The sequence below is a fragment of the Microcebus murinus genome, chromosome 23 (genome assembly GCF_040939455.1).
Source record: "Microcebus murinus isolate Inina chromosome 23, M.murinus_Inina_mat1.0, whole genome shotgun sequence".
NCBI classification, from domain to species: Eukaryota; Metazoa; Chordata; class Mammalia; order Primates; family Cheirogaleidae; genus Microcebus; species Microcebus murinus.
In genome coordinates, this window is record NC_134126.1 from 3,762,879 (window position 1) to 3,790,574 (window position 27,696).

Consider the following 27,696-nt stretch of genomic DNA (forward strand, 5'->3'; position numbering starts at 1 on the left):
CGTAGAAATAACTGGTAACAGTCGGTGGCACTGGGAAAGGAAAAACAGTGTGGTGAGTAGCAGGGACATAAGGAAGACTCACTTTCACTGTATAACCTGTAGAAATTTTGAAGTTTGATGCTTGGCTATGTTTTACCTGCTGAGAAGTAAACAAATTACATTATCAAAAAAAGAGAGAAAAATAAGAATTACTGATTTAAAGCTTTTTCTAATGGTCTGATAATGCATATTGCTGATGCAATTTAATTATATTTTAGACCTTTGCCAGAAGTACAGAGAATATTAAGATCTTATTTGTACTAGGAAAGAGCATCAGGATATTGGAGTATGTTTCAATCTCCAGTAAATACTTTGAGTCTCAGATAGCAGAATTTACTAGAAAAAAACCCATTTATTTTCTAAATTTATCTTTTGCTTGTATTTTTAATCTATAAAATTGAGGAAATAAATCCTGCCTTATAATATCATGAATTTCATTGACAGAAATTTGTATAAAGTATATATTGCAGGATTAACCACATGCTATATGCTAGTTGTGGCTAACAATGAGCATAAAAGTATAAAGATAGTTTTCTTTTTTTTCCTGACCATGGTAACATGAGACTTATTACTATGGTAGTTTAATAAAATAGATCAAAAAGTAAAAATAGTTAATTGTCAAAAAAGTACTATAAAATATTTATAATTATCTAGAATGATACTGCCAAGACAGATGTGTTTATTATTTACCTCCAAATATAAAATCATATTATAGTGCTTGAATTTAAATATGTTATTCATTTTTAGCAGTAGCTAATATTGTAAATTAAACATTCTAATCAAAATTCTGTCATTTATTTTTCACATGCAATTCTCAATAATATATGTGTACTTTTTGCCTATACTGAAATAAAATTGGAGCCTTTTACTTTTGCAAGAAAACCAATTATGTAGCTAAAATTATACAGCAAACACATGTCATAGATATATCCAACAATGAATTTTTATGAAACTGTTAAGTTTTTCTACTCTCAATAAAAATCTGATTTCCATTTTAATGATGTGTTCTACAGATATAATATACACATATATTTTAATATTAAAATCTGTGCCAGTCCTAGTCTGTGAGGAAAATAAGTATATTTATTTGTGTTATATCTATTCAACCCATATTGTATAGGTTGTCCTTTATACATAAAGATGGCACTATTAACTGGCCATCAATTGTGCAAGTGCATTTAGTTGTTCTGTCAATAAAAGTTAAAGTTTTGCCATGAGCAATCTTAATTCATACATCCAATTCCTTTCGTGACAAATAGTATTCTTTTGTGAAATATGAATGTTTACAAGTCTGTGATTAGAGAAAAAAATTGTGCTTTTCATGATTTAACCAGATCTTTATATCAAAACAAAATAATTTAGATAATGAAATAGTTTATAATCACTGCATTATTTATAACTTTGATAATGGAGCTGAGACTGTTTTATATCAATGAATAACATTTTAATCCATGGAAAGAAAATAAGTGAATAAACATAAAACGTTAACTCCTGGTTGTTGAAAAACAGTTGTGTGCTATATAAAGATTTTTTTTTTATTTTTTGAATTTACTTCACAAAATATAGTTAAGATCTTTAGACCAGTATTATTAGCTATTATAACTCCCAATATTCTATAGGACTACAGAATATTAGAATAGGGTTAATAATATGTATTAATAACAAAGAAAAGCTTTGATGTGATATCATTCTTTATCTGTATGTCAGAATTTTTAATGTGCCATTTATTTATTCACTTAGCAGAAAATTGAATCTTGCTAATCATAAAAAATATAAATTGAATGAGACATAGAGTTGTATACATTGCAAGACTGAGAATATATTAATATTATAGAAGGAAGATTTGCATACCTATGTATCTATATAGTTACATAACATCTATCTAAAGATAGCCAAATATATTTACATAAATAATTAAGTTATTAAACATCTATCAAGATAAGGAATACTATTACACAAAGAATTGTCTTTAACAGAAACAATAAACAAAAAGCAAATAAAGGTGAAGTAATAAAATAGCATTATACTATGAAAGTATAATTTTATATTTCTTCAGGGTTGGGCTAAAAACACAAAATTTCTTGATACAATCCAAGAGAGCACACAATTAAATATGAGGAATAATTAATAATACTTGAAAACAAAACAAAACAATATTTAAAATAAATATGTCATTTTGTTCAATTCACTTTTGTAAATATGTCCAGTAATTGCTATTCCTTACATAGTACCAATTAAAATTTCTAACAAGGATTACTCAGGCAAATAGAATCAACTAATAAAATTGCCTAGAATCAAGATATAGAAAATAACTAATTATTCATTTGAAAATATTATTTAGAATCTTACCATATTTTTTTTTTTTTTTTTTTTTTTGAGACAGAGTCTCGCTTTGTTATCCAGGCTAGAGTGAGTGCCATGGCGTCAGCCTAGCTCACAGCAACCTCAAACTCCTGGCTCAAGCAATCCTCCTGCCTCAGCCTCCCACGTAGCTGGGACTACAGGCATGTGCCACCATGCCCGGCTAATTTTTTTTTTATATATATATCAGTTGGCCAATTAATTTCTTTCTATTTATAGTAGAGACGGGGTCTCGCTCTTGCTCAGGCTGGTTTTGAACTCCTGACCTTTGAGCAATCCGCCCGCCTCGGCCTCCCAAGAGCTAGGATTACAGGCGTGAGCCACAGCGCCCGGCCTAGAATCTTACCATATTTTTAGCACTCTTTTAGAATGTGGGGTTTATTGAATAAAGTGAAAAAAATGCTACTTCATGGATATTACCTTCTATTATAACCTAATAGTAAAGTAAATAAATAACACTAGGAAATAGCCAATTGATACAGAGGAAAGAGGGAGAAAATATTTAGATTTTTTAGATATTTAGATATTTTTTTAGGTGCTATGAAAATTAATATTTCCAATGTAATTGACCCAGCTACTTTAAATAATTTTAAAAGATCATATTAATATTTTTTGTTGGAAATATCATTTGACTTCAAATATTAATAAAGCTATTCTTCAGTGAAAAATATTTTTCACACTTTGGCATTAAGTATAATCTAATTGTTGTGCAACCATCACTCCCACCATCCATCTCTAGAACATTTTCACTATCCCTTCAGAAATTGTACCTATTAAACAATCACTCCTCATTTTCCCTTCCTTCCAGCCCCTGACAACTGTTATCCTCCTTCCTATGTCTGTGATTTCACACTAGATATGTTAAATTAGTGGAAGCATATAATATTTATTACTTTGTAACTAGCATATTTCACTTAACCTAATGTCTTCAAGGTTCATCCATATTATAGCATGTATCAGATTTCCTTCCTTTTTAAGACTAAATAATATATCTATTATATATCTGTATCTATTGAAGTTATCTATCTATATGGAAAATATCAATAGCTATATAAAAAAACATATAGATATCACATTTTGTTTATCCATTTGTCAGTGGACATTTTTGGGTTGCTTCCACCTTTTGGCTATTATGAATAATGCTATAAACATAAGTGTAGAAATATCTGTTCAAGTGCTTGTTTTCAGTCTTTTTGGGTATATACTCAGAAGTGTAGATGCTGGATCCCTTGGTGGTACTATGGTTTCATGTTTTGAGGAAATGTCATAGTGTTTCCAACAGTGGCAGTACCATTTTACATTCCTACCAGAAATGCACCAGGGTTCAATATTTCCACATCCATTCCAACACTTGTTTTTTGTGTTTTTGTGTGTGTCTGTTTTCTTTCATTTTTTTTCCCATTAGAACAGCCATAGTATTGAGTATGAAGTGGTACATCATTGTGGTTTTGATTTGCTTTTCCCTTATGATTAATGACATTGATCAATTTTCATATGCTGTTGATCATTTGTATATCTTCTTTGGGAGGGTTTCACTGTGGATATTGATTGCTCTGTACCATGTACAGAGAACTTTTAATCATTTCTATAGGGAAGGTCTAATAGTGACAAATTACCTTAGTGCTTGCTTGTATAAGAAAGACTTTATTTCTCCTTCATTTATGAAATTTAGTATTGTATGATACACAATTCTTGGCTAGCAGTTACTCTTTCTAGCAAGACTAAAAATGGTACCCTGCCCCCTGCTGGCTTGAAAGGCCTCTACTGAGAGTTCTGCTGTTAGTCTGATGGATTTTCCTTTGGAAGTAATTTACTGCTTTCATCTCACAAATAATAGGATTTTCTCCTTAACTTTGGCTTTGGTCGGCTTGATGACTATGTTTTGGTGATGTCATTTGCTAAGAATCTTCCAGGTGTTTGATGACCATCTTGTACCTGGCTATTTAAACCTCTAGCACCAGGGGAGTTTTCCTCTATTATTCCCTCAAATAAGTTTTCCATGCTTATCACTTTTTCTTCTCCTTCAGAGATTCCTATAATTCTTAAGTTAGTTTGTTCTGAATAGTCCTATATTCTCGCAATGATGGTTCATTGTTTCTACATTTTACTGTCTGGGTTACAGGTTACTTGGAAATCATTGTCTTCAATCTCAGAAATTTTCTTTCTTTCTTTCTTTCTTTCTTTCTTTCTTTCTTTCTTTCTTTCTTTCTTTCTTTCTTTTTCTTAGATAGAGTCTCACTCTGTTGCCTGTGCTAGAGTACCATAGTGTCAGCCTAGCTCACAGCAACCTCAAACCCCCGGGTTCAAGCAATCCTCCTGCCTCAGCCTCCTGAGTAGCTGGGATTACAGACATGCACCACCACACCTAGCTAGTTTTTTCTATTTTTAGTAGAGATGGGGTCTTGCTCCTGCTCAGGCTGGTCTCAAAATCCTGAGCTCAAGCAATTCTCCCACCTTGGCCTTCCAGAGTGCTAGGATTATAGGCATGAGCCACCATGCCTGGTCATGAAATTCTTTCCCCTGCTCAGTTTAGTCTGTAGTTGAAGGTTTCTGTTTTATTTTGAAATTCGTTAAGTATTTCTTTCATTTTTTTAATGTTCTGTTTATCATTTGTAATATTATCTATCTCTTTATTGAAGTTTGTGTTCATGTCCTGAATTATTGCTTTGGATTCTTCAGGATGCTTTTCTACCATTGCCTTAATTCCATTCATTTTATTTTCCATCCAATATGAATTCCATATCTGTCATTTCAATAATTTTCTTTAGGTTAGAGCTCATTACTGGAGAGCTATGGTGATTCTTTGGGGGTGTTGTGATAGCCTGTTTTTTTCATGTTGTTTGAGTTTTTATTCTGATTCCTTATCAACTAGGGCCTCTTTTCTCATCTCAAAGCAGGTCACAGATAGGGTAGACCCATTCTCCCCTGTTGGGTCCTCTGTTGGCACCTCTGTTGCTCAGTGAAGATAGGCATGATTCCCTTGGATGATATGCTTGTGTCCTACTCCAGAAACCCATCCAAAAAGGAGAGGGGATGAATCACTGAAAGCCTTTATCACTGCTGCTCTGCTGTCTCTCCCCTGCTCCCCTGGGTTCATCACCATGCCACAGTAGGAGAGCCAGCCCCTGGTCCAAATTCAGTACCCTGGTCATCAGGAAGCAGTGTGTAGGGGGATAGAGGAGGTCTGTTAGGTGTGGCACACATGAAGGCTTTGATGGGTGCGGTACCTGCTGCATGAATGGGGCAAGGCACATGTAAGCTGTGGCGCATGTGCAGGGCTCAGCAAGTACACATGGCATAGCAGACTTATGAAGCAGAGTAAGCCCTCCAGGTGGAGTGGGCTCCCAGTGTAGAGTGAGTCAGTGGGTCACAGCCCATATTTGAAATAAAGCAGGACCCTGGGACAGAGCAGACTTAGGGGGAGGGTGACTCTATTGGATGGAACAGGTCCGCAGGGCACAGTTCTCATGCATGTGGGCTGGGGCAATCATGGGGCAGGGTGGGTGGGGTAGGCCATAGGTAGAGTGTGGGGCCCAGAGCACATGCACCAGACTGCATGAGTCTGCAGTGTGTAGTCTGCCCAGATCCATAGATGGGTGTTGTGCTGGCTTCTGTCCCACTAGGGGCCTTCCAAGTAATAGCAGCAGCTATAGTCCAATAGCCACAATATTGGATAATGGAAGACATGGGCCATGGGTGCATGCTCCTTGCAGATGCTGTGTGAACTGTGGTTGAGCAGGATCACCCAGGACACAGCAGCAGGCATTGGGCCCATGGTCTCCTGTTCCATCCAGGCCCCTCAGCAGTGGCAGAGGTAATAGAGGTGCATGTGAGCACCAGGATTTCCCACTTCCTCCTTGCCTGTCAGAGACAAGGGGAGGCAGCAGTCTCAGATCTGACCCTTGGGAAGAAATAGATGTTATAATACCACCAGCTGCAGCACCCAGGGCTCACAAACCAGCTATTCCTTCTCTCCAGAGCAATACAGGTGCACAGCCTCCAGTCAGGTCTCTGTATTAGTATGGGGGCCTGCTGTGGTAGAAGGCCCTCCTGCTGCTGCAGTTGGAGTATCCTCAGAGGAAGTGTGGTGCCCAGGAGTCTCTCCTTTGTCCCTAATTACCACCTGTCCTGCTCAGCATTTCATCACACTTCTATCTTCTTCATTTAATTCCTGCCTACTTTCCATGGATTCCCATTGCTCTAGCTCAAAGGATCAATCCAAAGGTGGATACCCATTTAACATTTTCAAACCTCTCCATGAGAGCAACATTGTACAGGCTGCTTCTAGTCCACCATTTTTGCCACTCAAACAAGATTTGACATATGTGTGCATTGAGAAATGATTACCTCAAGATAATTGACATATCTGACACTCACCTACTTATAATTTTTATTTTTATAGTGAGAACATTTAAGATCTGTCAATATTGTTCAAATACATAATATATTATTATTAAATATGGTTGCAATACCATACAATAGATCTCCAGAGCCTTTGCCCAATTTTTAGTCAGGTTGTTTGTTGTTTTGTTGTTGAGTTGAAAGAAAATATTTTGAAGCTTTTTTTTTTTGAGAATTTATATATGAAGAGCATTTATTTCTGGGTAGAGTAATTTGGGTCTCTTTTTTTTCTTTTGCCAATATATCACCTTATAAGGGGGATCATTTCTTTAATTGAGTTTTCATACTTTTTTTAATTGACACAATAATTATGCATATTTATGAGACACGTGGGAATATTTTTATACCTTGTACAGTGATCAAATCAAAGTAATTAACATATCCATCACTTCAAACATTTATCATTTCTTTGTGATAGGGACATCCAAAATCCTCTCTTCATAGATTTTCCCCACTGATGGGCTGCTTTTTCACACCACTTATAGTGTCCTTTGATGCACAAAAGTTTTTTGTTTTTTTTTTTTAATTCTAAACTCCAGTTTATCTACTTTTTTTGTTGCTGATGTGTGATTTTTATGCTTGGAAAATGCTGTCATATTTTTAATTTTAGACATGATCTTTCCCCTGTCATCTACAGAATATATTACATATTTGCATCGATAGAAATTATTAGGCTTGACAGAATATGCTGATTGATTTCTCTGTATGTCTCACCTTCAAGATCGTGTGCTCCTTAACAACATTGTACTGAGAACCTATTCTTAATAATAAATCATTCCAAAACTTATTATTCACAGAAGAAAACAATCATTTTATTTGCTCATGGTTTTTCTGTTTGCAAATTGCCCAGGGATTAGCTAGACAGGTCTCCAGGTAGTTTTGTCTGGATCAGCTTAGTGCCTAGACTATTACTGAAAGGTCTAAGATGACTTCATTCTCCAAGGGAGGCTGACTGCAGAGAATTGTGGAGATAATTAGTGGAGCACAGGTAACCCAAAGACAAAATCAATGTGAAGTCAGCAGGGGTCCTGCTTAACTTGCACCAGCAATAATAAGAATGATCAGAGGCCTGGCATATCAGTAACATTTTAGGTATCTAGTGGTCAAGGCCATGCTATCCCATTGTAAGTAAAAAAAAAAAAAAAAAAAAAAAGCTGCCACTTACATTTCCCATCACAAAGAAAGAAGTATAATGCTAGACCCCATGTTATCTATTGGTGTTGCACCTGCATTCCTCTCCCACTTCATACTTTAAACATAGGAGAAACACATAAGATGAGCTGACACAAGAAAAGAAAGACTGAATATGGTTTCTAGAGGAATTTTCTCAGTATGTGAGTACAAGCTGAAAATGAAAAGTAGCTATATTATAGCCTCTATCAAGAATGACATTGAAAAATAAGATCAAAGGAAAATCATTCATCATCCACTATGAGTGAACAGGGAAGTGATTGGAGATTAGAATATATACTGGCTCATACGAGTGGTAAATAGATTGACATGCTATTTGAGGCTGGAAGATTAGAAGAAGATTGAGGACAAGGAAGTATGGAGTAGACACATGTTAACAAATATGTCAATATAAGAACAAAGTGTGAAGATCTTCATAATGCATATTAATATCCACCAGGGAGAATTCAATAAGGGAGAGGCACTGACCATGAGATTAGACAAAATAACTTAGCCAGCTGATGTCAGCTAGCCTCTCTCTTTGGCCACCCCAATGCCTGCAAAATGAGTACTTGGAAGGAATTGTATATAAAGAGCAGGTAGCACTGTTGTTACACAGGGGGGCAGAGATAATGGCATGAAGGGACTCAACAGTCTATGTTTCCCCTGACAAAAGCTGATCTAGCTAATGGTGCTAGTGAAATTGCAAAGGGGCATAGGCACTTTGGGAGGAAGTTTGGCAGTTTCTTACAAAGCTAAATATAATCTTACCATATAGTCCAATAATTTCTCTCCTAGAAATTTACCTGTATGATCTGAAAACTTATCTTCACACAAAACTACGTGAAATTTTATAACATTTCTATTCATAATTGCTAAAATCTGAAAGCAACTGAGACACCCTTCAATAGTTAAATGAATAAACAAACTGTGGTACATACATATACAAAGAAGAATGTTAGATACTTATTACTAAGTGAAAGAAGTCAGTCAGAAAAGGCTTCATCCTGAGTGATTTCAACTAAATGACATTGTGCAAAAAGAAAAACACAATAGCAATTGTAAAACAGACATGTGGTTTCCAAGGGTTCAGAGGGAGGAGAAAGAGGCTTGAAGAGGTGAAGCACAGGGTGTTTTCAAGAGTGGTTAAACTACTCTGTGTGACACTGCAATTGTGGATACATGACATTATACATTTGTCAAAATCCCCAAAATTTTACAGCACAAAGTGTGAATCTGAATGCAAACTTTAAAAAATAATTTAGTAGGTCAGGGAAATATCAGGATGCAATACAAAATGTGACAAAAATATATGAAACAATCTCACTGATGGGAGTTGGGGTGAAAGAAAACTCGCTTATCTTAAGCAATATCACAAAGGAATGAAGCTTATAAACCAATATTTTTTTTTTATTTCAGCATATTATGGGGGTTCAAATGTTAAGGTTTTATATATTACCCTTGCCCGCCCTCCTGCCTGGAATCAGAACTTCAAGCATGTCCATCCCCCAGACAGTGCACACCGCACTCAATATGTGTGTATATACCCATCCCCTCCTCCCCCTCCCATCTGCCTGAAGCCCGAAAAATGTTATTCCTGTATGTCCACTTAGGTGTTGATCAGTTAATACCAATTTGCTGGTGAGTACACGTGGTGCTTATTTTTCCATTCTTGGGATACTTTGCTTAGTAGAATGGGTTACAGCTCTATCCAGAAAAATACAAGAGGCACTATATCTGAAACTGAAACTATAAGAAACTGTTGTTTCTTATAGCTGAATAGTAGTCCATGGTATACATATACCACATTTTATTAATTCACTCATGTATTGATGGGCACTTGGGTTGTTTCTACAGCTTTGCAATTGCGAATTGTGCTGCTATAAACATTTGAATGCAAGTGTCTTTGTTGTAGATTGTCTTTTAATCTTTTGGGTAGATGCCCAGTAGTGGGATTGCTGGATCAAATGGTAGATCTACTTTAAGGTATCTCCATATTGCTTTCCACAGAGGTTAAACTAGTTTGCAATCCCACCAGCAATGTAGGAGTGTTCTATCTCTCTACATCCATGCCAACATTTATTGTTTTTGGACTTTTTGATAAAGGCCCTTCTCACTGGACATAAGTGATATCTTATTGCAGTTTTGATTTGCATTTCCCTGATGATTAGAGATGTTGAGCATGTTTTCATATGTTTGTTGGCTAGTATTCTGTCTTCTTTTGAAAAGTTTCTGTTCATGTCCTTTGCCCACTTTTTGATAGGGTTGTTTGATTTTTTCTTGCTGATTTTCCTGAGTTCTAAGTATATTCTAGTTATCAGCCCCTTATCAGATGTGTAAGATGCAAAATTTTTCTCTTATTCTGTAGGTTGTCTGTTTGCTCTTATGACTGTTTCTTTGGCTGTGCAGAAACTTTTTAGTTTGATCAGGTCCCATTTATTTATTTTTGTAGTTGCTGTGATTGCCTTTGGGATCTTCTTCATAAATTCTTTGGCTAAGCCAATGTCTAGGAGCTTAGGGAGAAGTATGAAATGCTGAGGAAGGAAATAGCAGAGGATGTAAACAGATGGAAATCCATACCATACTCATGGGTCAACAGAATCAACATTGTTAAAATGTGTCTACTATCCAAAGTGTTCTACAAATTCAATGTAATCTCTATTAAAATACCAACACCATTTGTTATAGATGTATAAAAAATAATTTTATGCTTCATATGGAACCAGAGAAGACCCCAGGTAGTGAAAGCTATTCTAGCCAATAAAAACAAATGGGAGGTACCAATTTGCCAGATTTCAAACTATACTACAGGGCTATAGTAATTAAAGCAGCTTCAACTGGCACAAGAACAGGAACATTGACCAGTGGAACAGAACTGAGAACTCAGATATAAAACCATCCTCATATAGCCATCTAATCTTTGACAAAGCAGACAAAAACATACACTGAGTAAAAGAATCCTCATTCAATAAATGGTGCTTGGAAAACTGGATAGCCACATGTAGAAGACTGAAGCAAGATTCATACGTTTCACCTCTCACAAAGATCAACTCAAGCTGGGTAACAGACTTGAACTTTAGGTGTGAAACTATTAGAATTCTAGAGGAAAATGTTGGAAAAACTCTTCTAGACATTGGCCTAGGCAAAGAATTTATGAAGAAGAACCCAAAGGCAATCACAACAACCACAAACATAAATAAATGGGACCTGATCAAACTAAAAAGCTTCTGCACAGCCAAAGAAACTGTCAGGAGAGCAAATAGACAACCTACAGAATGGGAGAAAATTTTCGCAAGCTACACATCCTATAAGTGGATGATAACTAGAATCTATTTAGAACTCAGGAAAATCAGGAAGAAAAAAATAAAACAACTCTATCAAAAAGTGGGAAAAGGACATGAATAGAAATTTTTCAAAAGAAGACAGAATAAAGGCCAACAAACATATGAAAAAATGTTCCAAATCTCTAATCATTAGGGAAATGCAAATCAAAACCACAATGAGATATCACTTATCTCCAGTAAGAATGGCCTTTATCAAAAAGTCTCAAAACAATAAATGTTGGCGTGGATGTGGAGAGATAGGAACACTCCTACACTGCTGGTGGGACTGCAAACTAGTTCAACCTTTGTGGAAAGCAATATGGAGATACTTTAAAGCAATACAAGTAGATCTACCATTTGATTCAGCAATGCCAGTACAGGGCATCTACCCAAAAGAATATAAAACCAATATTGAGAGAAAGTCTAGCCTTTTATTCTAGTTGATAAAGTCTTTCAAACATATTTTTATGTTTAAATTTTATGGATACATAATAGTTGTATATCTTTATAGGGTACATGTGATTCTTTGATACAGGCATATAATGTGAATTAACCAAATTGTGAATTCATCAATCAGGGTAATTGGGGCATCCAAAAGTTAAACCTCAGTCATTTAAGTTTTCTTTGTGTTAGGAACATTCCAGTTCTACTCTTTATTTCAGGTCAGTGTGGGTTAACAATACTGCTACTGCTACATGTATTCCGGAACTGAACATTTAAATAAGTGGCTAGCAGATGGTGGGAGTGAGGTTTCTTGGTGTTGGAATGGGAGTTTACAAAAACGAAGGGTAGGAGTGTAGAATGAGCCATGTGATATTGGATTGGATTTGAAGATCTCACTACGTGTTAATTTTTAGCTTTATATAGATTCAAAGGTTTATAGATAAAAATATTTATAAATATGTATATATACAAGGTTTGTATACTCATATATTTCATTGTTCTACCAGCTTAGATGGCTCAGAAATGCAATAGAAACAAACACATACAGCACCAAGACCTTAGTTTCTAATACCTTTGTCTTGTAAACAGAGCCAAGACTCCTTGGAGTAATGGATGATCCCAGGACTGAGGCAAAAAATATATAAGATGAAGCTAGAACATCTCATAGTGCTAGAAAGGAAGGCAGTACTCAAAACACACACACAAAAAAACCCAAAACACAATGATAAGGTATGTCAAAGGGAGCCATGGGAAAGAATACCTAAGGCCCAAATCTGCAACAATTTGACAAGAAAAGTAAAGTAGCAATAGATTTTAATCTAAAATATAAAATAAATATCTACCAGTTTTACTGATATAAATTATTTAGCAAATAAATAAAAGACAGATATGTGACAAATTTCCTTTGCAAAATTAAAAAAAAATGTAAGTAATCTTCCCTTAAGAAGAGGGAACATAACTCCATATCCTTAAGTGTGGGAATGGTGATTTATTTCCCAAAAATGCAGTGTGAAAGAAGGAAAAAAGAATAATGTTACTTAAGGTCACACTGTGGAAAGCCTGGGAACACCATCTCAGCCACCCACGCGAGGTCAGCCATGTACATCAGGTTGAGAGTTTGCACTCTCTATATGATATGTGATGAAAATAGCTCTTTAACTCTAGTTAAAAGCGATGCAAATCTGAATAAATTATGGATTTTAATTAGCAGTGGCGTATTGATACTGCTTCATTGATTGTAACAATTATACCCTACTAATATAAGGTGTTAACAGAAAGTGAAACTAGGTGTGGAGTATATACGACCTTTCTACTGTTTTCATGATTCTTCTGAAAATCTACAAGTGTTTTGAAAATCTAAAGTTTACTTAAAAGTTGAAATAATTTAACTCAAAAATTAAGTTATATTTTTTTATTCTACTTAACATCTGGAAAATAATTTTATTATGCTTATCTTCTTTCTGCATTTGCTTTCAAGATATCCTTATAAGTTTGATTTTCTGTAAATCACACTTTTAGTCAAAATTTGGTGCCCTTTCATTTGTACTTCTTGAGAGCTGTCAGTACAGAGAATTTCTTTTTGGAAACTTAAGGTAAATAATCTAAAGATTCTTTATCCTCAAACAAGTAACAAGAAATCACATGATATTTATGAATTATGTATGTAGTAGTTGATTAAATAGTACTATCAGGAATTCAGATACAACTGTGAATTTTCATTATAGAAAAGTGGTGGTTGATTTGAAGCAGTGATGAATAAATAGAGTAATAGAAAAGTGGTGGTTGATTTTGAAGCAGTGATGAATAAATAGAGTAATAGAGAAAGGAAAAAGGGAAGTTTAACAATCTATACTGTTGTTGAGTTAAAATATATTCTAAACTTTTAAAATTGTTTTCCTTTTCCATTACAAAATTATTAGAAATGTTTCTTATCTGAACAATTAATATACAATTTGCAAAAAATTATCCTATTTAATACAACATTTGTCAAAAAAGTCTATATGAAAATTGAATCAAACAGAAACTTAAGGAACATATAATAGTGTTTGAAATAAAGCTGTTTGTGTAAAATAACATGCAGAATAGCTGCACAAAATATAGATAGGCATAATGTAAAATTATCTCTTAAGGATTGATGGATATATGTGCTTCAAAGTGTGCCAGTTTGTAATGTTCATGCTGAAAATAGCAATTGCATAGCATAAAGTAAGTTAACATATATTTTCTAAATGGTAATCAACAACATCACTAATAAAATATGTCAAGGAATAGTCATAGTATTTGGGAAAGTATCAAGAAGTATGATAAAACTAAAATAAGGATCTCATCTAAGTACTCAATTCAAGTCATTCTAGCTAATGTATCAAAATATAGTTTTTGGAATGTGAGAAATTTAAAATAAGTTTAAAAGTTTATAGATGACAATATAAAATATTCAGTTTATACTCTTAAACTGAACATAAAAATGGAAACAAAAGAGAAGGAAAAATTACACTCTATCTTTGAAAGACTGACATCAGAAAATATATTAAAAAGGAAATGGCCTCTTGAAAGCAGTTGAATATTTCAAATTCAGTGGAATTTGTTCTATAAGTTTGCTTTTTAAAATGTTATTGAAAAACTTGAAATGGTAAATGTATCTTATTATTGCACATTTTGACTACTGATTATTACAAATAGGTCTTTTTTCTATAAATGTCAGCTTCTAGGGATGATGATATAAATTAAAGAATAGGGAGTAAAAGAGATTAGCTGTCTATACACTGGAAAACAATAGATTTTTAAGTTTTTGACTCACAGAAGCCCAAGCAGCTAAACTCAAGCATCCATAGGAGTATGCGAAAAATAAAAGGGATCGGGCTACCTGAATCTTTATCTTCTTTTAACAAAATGCCCAGCTAACTTCTTAACTGATAAACATGTACATAAAATGTACTTCATTTTAAAAATGTATTTCCCTAAAATAAATACAATATTAATTGAATAACAATCTATCCTTAAATATTTGCAGAGGAGAGGTTTACAATCCCAAGTAGAGCTAAAGGCCAAAAAACCTTCTATCCATAAGTGAAAATGAGTTTTTGATGCAGCTATGTACTTACTATGGAATTATCAGCTGAGTGGAAGTTCTTTATTCTAGTGGTCAGTTAGCATTAATTCTAAAAATAACTATATATGTGACATTAGAGAATATTTTGTGCTGTGTGATCTTGGAAAATATATAACACCTCATCTGTAACTTACACACTAGTGTCATTTCCTGTGTATGTACCTATGCCTCATTAATTTAACTTTCCCTTCTATTGCATTTGGATAAAAATATTTTCTAATTTCATTCAACAATGCCAACACTAATTGACCCATCTTCTACAGAAGAATGCCAAAAAATGTATTCTCTGGTCAAGTTAGTTTGGGAAGGAGCATGAAATTACTTTCTGATGTATATTCACAATGCAGCTTAGCATACTGAAGCCTCTGATAAGTTCAGTAATGTGTTTCACATTATTAATCCTGAGTTTCTTAAATATATCTGATTTTGAAACATTTTCTTTTTTGGTAGAAGGAAGAAGTAAATAGCCCTATTATGACGGATGCATGTATAAGAAAAGCTTCAATAAGTGAAATTTATTTTGTTATCACTCCTATTCATCATTCTGCTTCCACAAAACAAGTCCTTTCTATTTATTAAAGATGCCTTTTGTTTGCCACAGCCTCAGCAGGTCACAACAACCTCCTTTTACATATACTTTCTGTCTTTCTGGCCTGACTTCAGGCACTTTAAGAGAAAAAGAGATATACTATCAATATTTGCAATTCAAGAATTGCTGAAAACAGTATCTTGTACACAGTGTGCACTCAAATAATTTTGACAAGTTATTTATTGGTGTTTTCTATTGAAGGCTCACCATATCAGCATGTCTTGAAGAAATACTTAAGGCAAAATGTGTACTTGTGTTTGCGAGTACGTGTTTAATTCAATACCAATATACGTGGAGTAGGAAGGCTAAAATGCAATGGGAACTATACATTATTGTCCAGGTACTTGATGTGCTTGTTCATGGTCTAAGCTCCTAAATCGACACAGACCAACATAATAGAAAAAATATATGAAACTAAAAAAAAGGTCAAGACGAGAAAAAAAATGGCGGAGTAGGGGTGCCCTCCTGGCTCTCTGCTCCCAGAGCAAATAGTGAAGAAAGCGGATAGCCACACTCCAGCGATCTGCACTTCCACGAGACCAGCTTTGCCAGCCTGCAGACACTCAACAGGAAATGGAGGGATAAGACCATTTACAGCCTAAAGCAAAGGTGAACCGATCATTCTTCCATAAAACTCGGGGATTCGGAGGCACACATCAGGGAGGGAGCGAGGCGCCGATTAAGCCACTGCCGGCGGGCAGTGGCACCAGCCCTAACCGGCGCTGAGAAACACCCCCTCCTACACCGAGCTCCACTCCCACGTAGGCCAGGAGGTGCCTGAAGTTGGTGAGAAGTGGCAGCGCGGGATTAAGCTGTGTGGAGAAGAGACTAGAGTAGGGAACGCGCTGAGTTCGCCAGAGCACACAGCGGCCGCGGTTTAAGGCGGGGGAGGGTCCGCGCGCAGCAACCGCTCTCCGCGCAGCAGGAACCAGAGCCCGCTCGGGCATCTCCCTGCCGAACACTCCCAGGTCAAGGGTAAGGGGAGTCTACACAGCAGGAGGCTTTGACTTTGGATTTGGAGGAGGTTTGGGATAGCACTGAGAGGTCATAGTGCGCAAAGTTAGACTCCTTGATCCATTAGGACCCCCCTCCCTCTGCCCTCCGGCACCGCTCCGCCCCTGCATTCCGGCGCTGACTGGGCATTCCAGCGCTGACTTGCGCTCGGGGTTTGGAGAGGAGGCGCAGAGAAACCGCTGGTACGCGCCGCTGCTCCACCAATTTGATATTGGACCATCACTTGCTGCACAAGGGGCACTGACTCTGTGCTCAGAGAGTGGACCCTGCCTGGACGGGGCAGAGCTACAGGGGAGATTGATTGCCCTTGGCGAATTTAAGGCAGAGAAAGGGTGCCTTCCACACTCTCCTGCGACCCGGAGCCCCGCCCTGGCCTCCAAAGTCTCTGCCCCAGCCTTGGGGGCGGAGCTGAGATAGAAACTGTTCTTATTCCTGCCGCTTATCTCCACCTGGGTAATTCAAGCAATAAAAGGTAGGGACAGGTGGGTCCCATTGACTGCCTGCCAGCTTTTGGTCAGTCTCACCCTGCAGAGGTCTCCCGCACGCGCGCTGTGCCCAGAGTGTGGAGCACTGGGCCTTGCAGGAGGCAGCCGTCAGTGGTTATAAGGCAGAGATATTTTACGACCCCCACATCCGGGGATTTGGGGCTAGGCCTTTGGCTCCAAAGTTTGTATCCCCGCCTTGGGGGTGGAGCCGAGATAGAAACTGCTCCATTCCTGCCGCTTATCTCCACCTGTGGAATTAAAGAGACAGAACAAGGGACCTGGTGGGTCTGGCTTCAGGACAATCTCTCACTGCACAGGTCTCCTGCGCTCTGTTTCCAGAGTGCAGAACCTGCCTGGCAGGAGACACCCACGAAGGAAGTTACCCTTAGCTGCTATAAGGCAGAGCGTCCTTACATCTACCACCGTCCTGTTTCTTGTGGCTGAGCCTTGGCTCCAAAGTTTCTGTCCCCGCCTTGGGGACAAAGCTGAGATAGGAACTGTTCCCATTCCTACCGCTTATCTCCACCTGTGCAATTAAAGAGACAGAAGACGGGGTTCCCTGGGTTTGGCTACGGGCCTGCCGGCTTCTGGCCATTCTCTGTCTGCACAGGTCTTCTGTGCTCGGTGTCCAGGCCCTAGAGTTTGCCTGGGCAGAGCCGAGCCTTGTAGGAAGCAGGCTTCAGCGATTATAAGACAGAGAGACGTTACAACCCACACACTCTGGTGACTTGGAGCTGGGCCTTCGGTTCCAAAGTCTCTAGCCCCGCCTTGGGGGTGGAGCTGAGAGAGGAACTGCTCCGGTTCCTGCCATCTATTCCCACCTGTGCAATTAAGGAGACCAGCAGGAAGGGTAGGGTAATTAGCTGTTTCCCCTCCTCTACATCTCGGACTGCTGGATCCCCAGCGGGTTGAGAGACCTGCAGACACCACCCCAGCGAAGGCTGCTGACAGACAGCAACTCCACCTACTGGCTCAGAAAATAAATAAGACGTGTGAATACCCAAACGAAAACCTAAAGGAAAGAAACAACAACTGAGCAAAATGGGAAGAAATCAGCGAAGGAACTCCGGAAATATGAAGAAACAAACGGAAAACACACCCCCAAAGAGGAGCACCAGCCCCTTAGAAACAGACAACAACCAAAACCTGGCAACTAAAATGACAGAAGAGGAATTTCGAATGTGGATCATAACAACACACACTGACCTGCAACAACAACTCAATAACCAACACCAAGAAACCAAAAAAAGCCTCCAGGAAATGGAACAAAGGTACAACAAAGAGATTGACACAGTGAAGAAAACTTTAACCGAAGTCCTGGAGATGAAGAATCAACTCAGGGAACTACAAAATACTGTGGAAAGTCTCAAGAACAGGGTGGATCAAGCAGAAGAAAGAATCTCAGAGCTTGAAGATAACACCTTCCAATTAAATAAATCAGTCACAGAAATACAGCAGAGAAACAAGAGAAAACACCAAAGCCTACAAGAGCTGTGGGATTATGTGAAAAAACCTAACGTGAGGGTCATAGGGTTGGCCGAAGGGGAGGAAGACAACACTCAGGGGCTGGACAAGCTTTTTGAAGATATAATAGAGGAAAATTTCCCAGGCCTTGCTCAAAATCTCGATATACAAGTTCAAGAAGCCCAGAGGACCCCTGGGAGATTCAAAGCAAACAGGAAGACGTCTCGTCATGCAGTCATCAGACTGACCAAAGTATCAACTAAAGAGGCCCTTCTAAAAGCTGTAAGACAAAAGAAGCAAGTAACATATAAAGGAAAGCCAATTCGAATAACATCAGACTTCTCTAATGAGACTTTACAAGCAAGGAGAGACTGGGGCCCCATTCTCACTCTTCTGAAACAAAACAATGCCCAGCCTAGAATCCTATTCCCTGCAAAACTAAGCTTCATATATGAAGGAGAAATAAAGACATTCCCAGACAAGCAAAGCCTCAGAGAATTCACCAAAACAAGACCAGCCCTACAAGAAGTTCTCAAAACAGTGTTACACATAGAACACCATAATAGAAACTCACGAATAAAAAAAACAAACAAACAACAAAAAAAAAACAACACCCAATGATTAAAGGCCAGATATCTCTATGGCTCAAGAGAGAAATCAAAGCAACAACATCCAACCCAAGAGAATGAACAGTAATCTACCTTACCTATCAGTTCTCTCAATAAATGTGAATGGCCTAAACTCTCCACTCAAGAGACATAGGCTGGCTGAATGGATAAGAAAATACAGGCCAAGTATATGCTGTCTTCAGGAAACACATCTAACCTGCAAGGATGCATATAGACTAAAAGTAAAAGGGTGGAGATCAGTATTCCAGGCAAGTGGAAGCCAAAAGAAGGCTGGTGTGGCTGTTCTAATTTCAGACGATTTAGTTTTTAAACCAACAAAAGTAGTGAAAGACAAAGAGGGTCATTACATAATGGTGAAGGGCATAGTTCAACAAGAAGAGATAACAATTTTAAATATTTATGCACCCAACTTAGGTGCACCCAGTTTCATAAAGCAAACCTTACTGGATCTAAGCAAATGGATTAATACTAACCCCATAATCACTGGAGATTTAAACACCCCACTGACAGCTCAAGACAGATCCTCCAAACAGAAAATTAATAAAGAAATAATGGACTTAAACAAAACTCTAGAACAATTGGGTCTGACTGACATCTACAGGACATTCTACCCCAAATCCACTGAATACACGTTCTTCTCATCAGCTCACGGGACATTCTCTAAGATTGACCATATCCTAGGACACAAAGTAAACCTAAAGAAATTTAAAAAAATAGAAATCATACCATGTATCTTCTCAGATCACAATGGAATAAGGGTAGAAATCAACCCTAACAGAAACTCACATTTCTACAAAAAAACATGGAAATTAAACAACCTTCTACTAAATGATTACTTCATTAATGAAGAAATCAAGACGGAAATAAAAAAATTCTATGAAGAAAACGACAATGGAGAGACAAGTTATCAACTCCTCTGGGACACAGCTAAAGCAGTTCTGAGAGGAAAGTTTATCTCCATAAATGCCTATAACCAAAAGTCAAAAAGATCACAAATAGACAATCTAATGAAACGACTCAAAGAGCTGGAAAAAGAAGAACAAACCAGCCCCAAACCCAGCAGAAGGAGTGAAATCAACAAGATCAAATCAGAACTAAATGAAATTGAAAACAGGAAAGCTATTCAGGAGATTAACAAAACAAAAAGTTGGTTCTTTGAAAAAATAAACAAAATTGACACGCCACTGGCTAAGCTAACGAAAAGCAGAAAAGAGAAATCTCTAATAAGCTCCATCAGGAATAAAAAAGGAGATATCACAACCGATCCCAAAGAGATACAAGATATAATTTATGAGTACTACAAAGATATTTATTCACACAAACTGGAAAATGTGGAGGAAATGGACAAATTTCTAGAAACACACAGCCTCCCTAGGATCAACCAGGAAGAAATAGATTCCCTGAACAGACCAATCTCAACAGCGGAAATAGAAACAGCAATTAAAAATCTCCCTAAAAAGAAAAGTCCCGGTCCAGATGGCTTCACACCCGAATTTTACCACACTTACAAAGAAGAACTAATACCTATCTTGCAGAAACTATTCCACAACATCGAGAAGAATGGAAACCTCCCTGACACCTTTTATGAAGCGAATATTACTCTGATACCAAAACCAGGAAAGAATCCAACAAAAAAAGAAAACTACAGACCAATATCCCTAATGAATATAGATGCAAAAATTTTCAACAAAATCTTAGCTAACCGAATCCAGACGCTTATCAAAAAAATAATCCATCTTGACCAAGTGGGCTTCATCCCAGGAATGCAGGGATGGTTCAACATACGCAAAACTATAAATGCAATTCACCACATAAACAGAAGCAAAAACAAAGACCACATGATTCTTTCAATAGATGCAGAAAAAGCTTTTGACAAAATTCAACACCCTTTCATGATACGAACACTCAAGAAAATAGGCATAGAAGGGACATATCTAAAAATGATACAAGCCATTTATGACAGACCCATAGCTAACATCATACTGAATGGGGAAAAACTGAAAGCATTCCCACTTAGAACCGGAACCAGACAAGGCTGCCCACTATCTCCACTTCTATTCAACATAGTACTGGAAGTCCTGGCTACAGCAATCAGACAGGAAAGTGGAATTAAAGGTATCCAAATAGGGGCAGAAGAGATCAAACTTTCACTGGTTGCTGATGATATAATATTATATCTAGAAAACCCCAAAGATTCAACCAGGAAACTTCTGGAACTGATCAATGAATTTAGTAAAGTCTCAGGATACAAAATCAATACACAGAAATCAGAGGCATTCGTATATGCCAACAGCAATCAAATCGAGAACCAAATTAAAGACTCAATACCCTTCACAATAGCAACAAAGAAATTAAAGTACCTAGGAGTATACTTAACCAAGGAGGTAAAAGACCTCTATAGGGAGAACTATGAAACACTGAGGAAGGAAATAGCAGAGGATGTAAACAGATGGAAATCCATTCCATGCTCGTGGATCGGCAGACTCAACATCATTAAAATGTCTATACTACCCAAACTGATCTACAGATTCAATGCAATACCTATAAAAATCCCATAAGCATTCTTCACAGATATAGAAAAAATAATTTTACGCTTTGTATGGAACCAAAGAAGACCCCGAATATCAAGAGCAATTCTAGGCAACAAAAACAAATTGGGAGGCATTAATATGCCAGATATCAAACTATACTACAAAGCTGTAGTAATTAAAACAATATGGTATTGGCACAAAAACAGGAACATTGACCAGTGGAACAGATGTGAGAATCGTGATATAAAACCATCCTCATATAGCCATCTAATCTTTGACAAAGTAGACAAAAACATACGCTGGGGAAAAGAATCCCTTTTCAATAAATGGTGCTGGGAAAACTGGATAGCAACTTGTAGAAGGCTAAAACAGGACCCACACCTTTCACCTCTCACAAAAATCAACTCACGCTGGATAACAGACTTAAATCTCAGGTATGAAACCATTAGAATTCTAGAGGAAAATGTTGGAAACACTCTCCTAGACATCGGCCTAGGCAAAGAGTTTATGAAGAAATCCCCAAAGGCAATCAAAGCAGCAACAAAAATAAATAAATGGGACATGATGAAACTACAAAGCTTCTGCACAGCCAAAGAAACAGTCATGAAAGTAAACAGACAACCTACAGAGTGGGAGAAAATTTTTGCATCCTACGTATCCGATAAAGGGCTGATAACTAGAATATACTTAGAACTCACGAAAATCAGCAAGAAAAAATCAAATAACCCTATTAAAAAGTGGGCAAAGGACATGAACAGAAACTTTTCTAAAGAAGACAGAAGAATGGCCAACAAACATATGAAAAAATGCTCAACATCCCTAATCATCAGGGAAATGCAAATCAAAACTACAATGAGATATCACTTAACTCCAGTGAGAATGGCCTTTATCAAAAAGTCTCCAAATAACAAATGCTGGCGTGGATGTGGAGAGAGAGGAACACTCCTACACTGCTGGTGGGACTGCAAACTAGTTCAACCTCTGTGGAAAGCAATATGGAGATACCTTAAAGCGATACAAGTGAATCTACCATTTGATCCAGCAATCCCATTACTGGGCATCTCCTCAAATGATCCAATGACACTCTACAAAAAAGACACCTGCACTCGAATGTTCATAGCAGCACAATTCATAATCGCAAGGCTGTGGAAATAGCCCAAGTGCCCATCAATCCAAGAATGGATTAATAAAATGTGGTATATGTATACCATGGAGTACTATTCAGCTCTAAGAAACAATGGTGATATAGCACATCTTATATTTTCCTGGTTAGAGCTGGAACCCATATTACTAAGTGAAGTATCCCAAGAATGGAAAAACAAGCACCAGATATACTCTCCAGCAAACTGGTATTAACTGAGTAGCACCTAAGTGGACACATAGGTACTACAGTAATAGAGTATTGGGGAAGGGGGGGAGGGGGGGCAGGTATATACATACATAACGAGTGATAGGCGCACCATCTGAGGGATGGTCATGTTGGAGACTCAGACTTGTGGGGGGAGGGGGGGAAGGGCATTTATTGAAACTTTAAAATCTGTACCCCCATAATATGCCGAAATAAAAAAAAAAAGGTCAAAATAAGTACTGAATATTACTTAGAAATACTTGGCTTGAAGAGGTACAATTGTTCCTCAGTATATGTGAGAGATTGGTCCCAGGAGACTTCTCACAGATACCCAAATCTGCAGATGTTTAAGGCTCTTGTAAAAAATGATGTAATATTTCCAGATAACCTACACATATCCTTCTGTGTACTGTAAATCTTCTCTAAATTACTTACACTACCTAATAAAATGTAAATGCTGGGTAAATAGCTGATATACTGTATTATTTAAAGAATAATGACAAGAAGAAAAGTCTGTACATGTTCAGCACAGATACTTTTTTTTCCTGAATATTTTCCATCTGTGGACAGTTGAATTCATGGATGCAGAACTCACAGATACGAAGGGCTGACTGTACAGTAATGACCTAGAATTGTGAAAAGAGGAGGGATTTTGAAAATACTACAACTCAACTGTCAAGAGTTCAGATGCATGTTATATTAACTAAGAAATATATATTTAAATAAATGTGTATATATATAATTTTTTAAATTCACCAATTTTTTGTATTAATAACTGAACAGCTTAGAGCTTGCTTTAAAATTGATTAGAAAATATCAAGTGTTAATAATAACTGATTAGTATTTTAAAGATTACCTCCAAATTAATTTGAATCCTATTTTAATACTAGAGGCAATTGTTTTTCTGTCTCCCTCTGTGTCAATTTTAACTAATTTTACTCACCAGGCTTTAAAATGGATTATAAAAACATTAACAATGACTGAGATGGTCGTTATCTCTTTCATTTCAGTTTCTTTTTTTCCATTATTTCTGAAGTTCTGAGTCCTCTAGAGTACTTACTCTTGTACAAGACAAGGCAATCCTTTTTCAAACTGTTGTAAAATGAATCTACCATGTTTTCTATTCAGAAGTAGCCTTATTGCACTGTTTAGAAACAAATGAATCTACTTAAACTGTCTTCAGTTATTTCTGATTAAGTAAGCATTAATTCATGACCTAGCATTTATCGGAGCATTCAAGCACTTTATAGGCCACTATTTTGCAGACATCTCAGAAAAGCATTATATTGTTTCCTTCTTTCTACCCACTAGGGTTAAAGAAAAATTAGTCTACAAACAAAACAAAACCACTATTTTGAATAGATTGTAACATTTTATGGGCACAAATTATTAAGCTTTCTAAAAAGCCTGATAGGCTGCTGCTGCTTATCTTAACCGTTTATCTTCAACATCAGTCACTCATAATACCTATTCACTTCTATACTCCTGAGAAATAGATTTTTGAAACTATAACATTTTTTAGGCATTGAAAATTTCTACTTGAATCATGCCAGGGTCAGAGATTCCCAATCCAGCATTTTTTTTTTTAATTTGCAGAAGTACCATCATTTTATGTAACATGTTTTATGAAGAAAAAAAAAACCAAGACTGTTGCTATATTTATTTGATGATAATTCATAATATGATATTATAAAACATAATTGCAAGGGGAGGGGATCTAATGTTTTATTTGCTACATCTAAACACTTAAATCTGAACGTGCAAAACAAACAATTGTTTTCATTGGTTTATATCACATTCATATGGCAGGTTAATTTTTAAATGCCAAGAAATATCTTACTCATATCAATAAAAATTATATATTTCATAATCATATTTGACATTGAAATTTATCATTCCTACTAACTGAAATATATACATTTTACAGCTTATTTCCTGATATAAATTTACTATTATTAAATTTTATTTATTTCATTTATATATGTTTTCATAATATTGGAATACTTACTAAAAATTTTTAGCAAATACTGTCTAAAATGAAAGCTACTTACTTTTTCTATTTTTTTTGTAGCTTTTGAATAATTTTTTATACCATATATTTTATGTATCAAGATTATATATTTAGTCTATGAACCATCCAATTAAATTTGAAATGTGTATATATATATATATATATAAATAATAAAAACATCCAATAAACCAGGTAAGATATGAGTTTCTATCAAAGGAATCTATATTTTATCTATCTATCTCTTTATCTATCATTGGTTCAGACAACTTATGGAAAAGTAAATATCTCAGAAGATTATCTTGGAGGGAAGATACATGATCCAAAGTGTTGAAAGAAGCTCTTGAATATGCCAAAAGGAAAGAAAAATAATACAGAACTAGGAAGGTCTAACTCATTATGCCTCACCACACACAGTCCGCTTTCCACTCACCACGTGAGCGGCAGATTGCGTGAGGTGAGCGCCGGGCCCAGGGCCGGAAGCACGCAGCGCTCCCGTGTGGCCTGTGACTTCCTGCAGAAGGAAGCAGCCTGTTGTACTTTCGGCAGTCTGGATGGGGCTCAGATCTAAGGAGAGAAAATATGTTCCCTTGGATTGACTCTGAGAGTCAAATCTTGCCCACCTGAAAGATTCAGTGTTTAGACCTGGGAAGTTAAAGAAAAAAAAAATTGATAAAAACTCCTATTATTCTGATTACAAAATGTCACCAAAAAGTAGATGGACTCAAAGTCTCATACCAGGAGTCTTTGGCTCTTTTCTGTTGCCACTTCCCTCAAATTGGAGACAACATATTGTAATTTCCTTCACATTTTTGTGGCTAGCTGTGGCAGTGCAGTTTGCCTGATGCTGCCAATTATTGGGCTGAGCACTGCTTCAGGGTTATCTCCAAACACAAGGCAGGGATCCTTCAGGAATCCTGCCTCATAACAGTATTGAACTGCCTTGACCCTTTCTAGGGAATCTTTTCAACTGTCCTTGTGTAAGGCCGGCGGGAAAGTGCCTATAGCTGTACTCATGCTGATCATGCGAGCTATGCAGCCAACTTTGAAATTTCTGTTGTCGTGTGTAAAAGTCACTACCATCTTATCGCGTTTTATTGAGTTTGATGTTAATGAGCATGTTTATAAGATAAGTGCTTTCCACCCACACACCAAAAACACCTCATGAAACATACAGATGATAGCCCTTTTTAAAATTTTTTTGTTTATTTCAGCATATTACGGGAGTAAAATGTTTAGTTGACATATATTGCTTTTGCCCCACCTGAGTCAGAGCTTCAAGTGTGTCCATGCCCCAAACAGTGCACACCACACTCATCAGGTGTGAATATTCCCATCCCCTCCTCCCCTCTTCCATCTGCCCGACATGCAATGAATGTTATTACTATATGTGCACTTAACTGTTAATCAGCTAATACCAATTTGATGATGAGTATATGTGATGCTTTTTTTCCATTCTTGTGATACTTCACTTAGTAGAATAGGTTCCAGCTCTATCCAGGATAACACAAGAAGTGCTAGATCACCATTGTTTTTTTGTGGCTAAATAGAACTTCATGGTATACATATACCACATTGTATTAATCCACTCATGTATTAATGGATTATTTCCACATCTCTGCAATTGTGAATTGTGCTGCTATAAACATTCTAGTGCAGATGTCTTTATTATAGAATGTTTTTTATTCTTTTGGGGGATGCCCAGTAATAGGATTTCTGGATCAAATGGTAGTTCTACTTGTAGCTCTTTGAGGTGTCTCCATATTATTTTCCACAGAGGTTGCACTAGGTCCCAACAGCAGCATATAAATGTTCTTATCTCTGTATATGACCACCAACATTTATTGTTTTGAGAGTTTTTTATATGTTACCTCATTGTAGTTTTGATTTGCATTTCCCTGATGATTAGAGATGTTGAGTATTTTTTTCATGTGTTTCTTGGCCATTAATAATAATTTGCTAGGAGTTCATGGGGCTGTATGCAGATTTTGGATGTCAAAATCTGTTAGTCTACTTTTTTATTCTTCACTGCAGTTCCTAGGCCAGCAAAATGGACATCTAAGCCTCAGTCAGTGTCTTGCAGTCTATTATAGCTGTAGATGTTGTATTGAAGGTTAATACAAATACTAACTTTTAAGAAGATTCTAGACAGCTTTTCTCTGCATTACTTCATACCTATGGCCTGAATCTGATAATGCAATATTGGGGCACTGAGCACTTAATCCATCAACAGCTCTTTACAAGACTCTTATCCCTTTGCACTCAGATGTTGAGTGTGACTCGACATGGTTAGCAAAAATTATACAGATTAAAATTACTCTTTGAATGTATCAATAATTTGAAATATAAAAAAATCCAAATAAATACATTTGTATGAAAAGAAACTCCAGTTTTTTATTCTATTGCCACGCTTTGTAAAATCTGGGCTATTTAAAAAATTAAATCCCGAGTAGAATAAAGGAATCGAGAAAAAAGCAAAGGGTTATAGAAAGTACTTGGCCCTCAATTTGTTTTTTATTCTCCAAAGAATGATGAAGGACCAATTGTGCGATTCAAGATGCTATCACTAAATAGTTGGATAGCTCAAAGAGTAGTTGGATTCTTTCACAGTCTACAAAAAAAAAAAAACAAAAAAAAAAAAACAAAAAAAAAAAACCCAACTAAATTAATTAATACACTTAGGTAACTTATATCTCCAACTAATTTGATCATCAATCATCTATATTGGAGAAAAATATTAGAATATTATAGGGCATGTCTTTTACACTACAATATAGTTTT